Raw genomic sequence first — 5,028 nt, 5'->3', positions numbered from 1 at the left:
AATTCTAAAGTTGATTCAACATTCAACTACAAAGAATCAACTACACTCTGATACCCTATGTAAATGATAACGAGACACAAAGTGCTTAGATTCGTGATTTGTTATCCATTGTGTTTAGTCTCCCCTATGAACTGGTGTCTATGGTTTAACAAGGTGAAAGTTATCAACCTTTCAAGACTATCTTTATTATCATTGAGTTACAAACTCTCTTATTGTATGTTCAACTGACATATCGTAGCTCTCCAAGAGTTTATATCAAGTTTTGCTTAAAGAATTACTATGATCATAATTTACATGAACATACCTTCTTAGGATCACCCAAGTGGATATTCTGTTTCAATCCCATGAGATATTATGGTGCCTCTATTGAGAAGACCTATTGCTACTGACTTATATCAACAATGACCCAATCCATGGGGAATATATGATCACCTTACAATCTTGCCTAGAGATCTGTTGGGAACCCCGAATCATTATGTTCCCATGTCCTAGATCTTATAGGGTGCAAGATAATATATTCTAGGCTATCTAAATCTTTCATATAGGAAAACCAGGTATTCAAAAATCAATATTGATACCACAAAAATCATAGATCTAAAGAATAAAGCCACATACCTTTAATCTAGATGTTCTTGAACCAGTTCCAATTGATGTAAATAACTCCAAAGTAGTAATAGATCTCGTAAACACCATGGTCTTCCACCAATGACTCTTCCTTGTGTCTAAGTACTGAGATATTAGATATTTCAAGAGTAGAGATGAGAGTTCTCTTTCTGGACTGTAGGGAGAAAATGGAAAGACATGAAACCCTAACCCTTAAAGGGGTATTTATAGGCTTCCTACTAGGCTTAAGTGACTAAAACCCACCATGGGCTTGGATCACTTAATCTAACCCAAAAATGTTGCTAATTAATCAATTAGCCCAATCTTCGATACTACTTACTTATCACTATGCAACCTTGTGTAATTATAAAAACCGCCCTTATGCACAAAAATGAACTAAAAGCTCATCCAATCCTCATAAATTGTGCCATCAAGGAATATGATGAGTTCAGAGTGGGGATCACTGAGACTCATAGGAGTACTAACTCATTCAAAATCAAATTCTGAAATTGACTCAATATCCCACTACATAGTTAACTGCACTCTAGTACCCAATGTATATTACAATGAGACACCAAGTGCCCGGGTCCATGACCTACTATCCACTTCATGCAGACTCCTCATGAATTGATATTCGTAATCTAATAAGATAGTGCTATGACCTATCAAGATTACCTCTCAAATTCTTTAGTTACAAATCTCACTTATTATGTGATCAATTAACATATTCTAGCTCCAAGGAACGTATGTGAAATTCCATTAAAGGAATTATTATAGCCATAGATTTCATGATCACTTATCTTTTGGATTACCCAATAGGACACATTATCTCAATCCCATGAGATCTCATGATGCCTCTATTGAGAATACCCGTTGTCACCAATCTCCATCAATAGTGACTCAATCCATAGATATGATCACTTTAGGGTATCACCCATTGGTTAAAACCTCATGTTGATCTTGGTATAAACTCAATATCTTTTTAAGGTTGAAAGTCCATAAAATATAGTAGCTTGGTGAATTATGAAAATTAATAGCCTTGCATCATGATTTACCATAGGTCATGTCCAGCGTGTATCACATACACTAGTGCACTCACCATGGGAAACCCATTCTGATGGCCAAGGCAAGCCATTTCTCCAAGTAGGAGATGGTGTACTATAGTCTATATTAGATTGTCCAAATTCATGAATCGATTGTAGACAACTTATTTACTTACAAGGAACCCATGACTTGTAACTTCTATGCAACTTCTAATGCACTTAAGCCATGTACAATGTAATAGACACGGGTTCAATGCTCAAATCAATGTTAATATACTAAAAGGATAGCAAGGAGTCTAACTTTGTTACATATTTTAGGGGCTCAATCTTAACAAAATCAAAGCTATTGTTAAGTTTAGCACAAACTCAGTATTCTCTTAAAGTTGAGAGGTAACACAATGAAGCAACTAGGTGAAGTCATGACTACTTGATAACCTTATATCATGACTCACTATAAGCCATGCCCAATGTGTAACCATACACAGTAGTGCACTTATCATGGGAAACCCATCCCTATGGCCAAGACCAATCATCCCTCTAATTAGAAGGTAGTGCACTACAACCTCTAATGGATTGCCTAAGTCCATAAATAAGCTGTGAACAAATCATCTATTTACAAGTAACCTACAATTTAGATCTTTCGTGCAACTTCTAATGTGTCCAAGTCATATACAATGCAAGAGATGCTAAGTTAGAATGTTTACAAAGTATAATGCATGGAATAAGGATAAATAAAAGTGAAACTGGAATATCATTAAATAAATAATGAATTCCAAATCTATTACATCATGTCATGCTTTTAAGGAGTCTATCTTAACACTAGCATTATATGATATTAAATCAAGATGAAAATTGATTAAATCCAATTTAATCAATTTCTTAGGTTTATGACCTATTAACCATTGCATGTAAACTTTTCATGAACTAGTATCCATAATTTAATGAAGTGAAAGTTATTAACCTTTCTAAATTATCTCTATAATCTTAGAGTCTCATATCCTCCTACATAGTTTAGTCTACAAATGATATATGCCAAGTTCTACTTAAGAGATTACTACAACCACAAATTATACGATCACAAGTTCTTAGGATCACCTAAAGGGGCATACCATTTCAATTCTATGAGATATCATGGTACTTATCTTAAACATACGTATTGTCTTCTACCATAATCAATAATGACCTAATCCAAAGGGAATGTATAATCACCTCAGAGTCTCACTCATATATTAAAGCCACTGAAGACCTCAACACTAGCTGAATATTCGTTCAAGGTTGAGAGTCCATGAAACATAGTAGCTTGGTAAGGTCACAACTATCTAATAGCCAATTCCATGACTTGCCATAAGCCTTATCCAATGTGTAACATACAAACTAGTGCACTCCCCATGGGAGACTCATGCTAATGTCTAAGACAAGTTATCCATTCAGTTAGGAGGTAGTGCATTACAACATCAGATGAATTGCTTAAATCCATGGATTGACTTTGAATTATTATTATCTTTTAAGGAAACCATGACTTATATCTTTTGTGTAACTCTTAATGCACTCAATTTATGTACAATGCAAGTGATGTAAGCTTGAGAAATTCAAATTGGCTTTTCATCTCTTCGTTTCACCAACAAGAAGCCATTTGGAATAAGTGTTGTAGAAGCAGTGGTGTGGACCATAGGCGAGACTTCCTTTGTCGGGGGAGGATTTTAAGTGGTGCGTGCTCTAAATGCAGTTATCTTTGCATCCTTCATAAAGCAAAACTAAAATAATAATATATTAATGGAATCTTATATTGTTATATCATGTTATGCTTTTAAGAGTTCTATCCTCACAATCTCCTAGTAACGAGTCATACCTGTAATGAAGATTTTGATATTTCTCTTTAGAAGTATGTCCATTACCTTGGCTTAAATGTGAATGAACTCACATAAACCAAGGTGTAACAAAAGCAAAAACAATAAAAATAAAATAAAAGCATAAGAAAACTAATACCTTCTCAATACCTAAGCCTAAGGGATTACTTTGAGAAAAAAAGGAAAAACCTTGCAATTAGAAATAATAAAGCTCAAACTAGAATTGAGTAGCTCAAAGGATGTAATGAGTGTCTAAGTATAGAAAATAAGGAAATTTGTCTTTTTATGTATCATTCCTTCTACTCAAGGATGAAATGACATAGTGATGCAGATTCTTAACAATTGTAAGGAATCCCGATTCTCTTTATTCCTTGTCTAGGATTAGGTTAGATGCATGAAAATCTTCCTAGGCTTTTCTAAATCTTATGTATAATGTAAAACATGCAATTTAAAACAATACTAAGATTCATATTTTAAGATCAATGTGCTTATCTTAGATTTGGATGTTTCTAAATCTATTCCATTTAGAGAAGATGAAATTTGAAGTATCCGAAGGTCATGTACGCCCAAGATTTTCCACCTGATGGCTCTAAGTTGATTTTGATACTCAAATGGTGAGGAGGTTTGGGAAGATGAAAGTTATGACTCTCTTGATTCTTTGGATGGTGGAAGACAACTAATTGGAAGCCTTAATCCTTAAGGGGCCATTTATAGGGTTCACTACTAGGCTTAAATAACTTGAGCCCATCAAAAGTTTGAGTCACTTAATTTATCCCAAAACGAGTCTTAACTGATTAATTAACCCCATAAGACCTTCTAATTAATCAATTAGCCCAATCCATAGACTTGGTTCACTAATCTATGTGCAACCTTGTGTAATTATTAAAATGCCTTTATGCATAAAAGTGAACTAAGAGCCAATCTAACCCTCGTAAACCGTGCCAACAAGGTATATGAGCTTGAGTAGTGACCTTTAGGACTAACATGATAGTTCTAATTCCCTAATAAACTAATTTTGAAGTTGATTCAACATCTCACTATAGAGAATCAACTAGACTCCAATATCTTATGTAAATGACAATGAGAAACTAAATGCTCAGGTCTGTGACCTATTATCAATTATGTTCAGTCTCTTTATGAATTGGTATCCATAGTCTAACAAGATAACTACTATTAGGTTTTCAAGACTATCTTTACTATCCTTAAGTTACAGATCCTCCTATTGTGTGCTCAGTTGACATGTCTTAGCTCTCCAAATGCTTATATTAAGTTCCAATTAAGGAACTTCTATGACCAAATTTTACATGAAAACACTTCATTAGGATAACCCAAGAACACACTTTGTCTCAATCTCATGAGATATCATTGTGTCTTTATTAATAATACCTATCGTTACTGACTTCCATCAATAGTGACCTAGTTCATGAGGAATATATGATCAACTTATGATCCACCTGTAAATCAAAGCCACTGTTAACTTTAACACAAGCTTAGCATTCTCTTAAGGTTGAGAGACAACACAATGAAACAATTTG

The sequence above is a fragment of the Vitis riparia genome, chromosome 17 (genome assembly GCF_004353265.1).
Source record: "Vitis riparia cultivar Riparia Gloire de Montpellier isolate 1030 chromosome 17, EGFV_Vit.rip_1.0, whole genome shotgun sequence".
Taxonomy (NCBI): domain Eukaryota; kingdom Viridiplantae; phylum Streptophyta; class Magnoliopsida; order Vitales; family Vitaceae; genus Vitis; species Vitis riparia.
The sequence above is the reverse complement of the archived record's forward strand: the minus strand, read 5'-3'. Positions refer to the sequence as shown.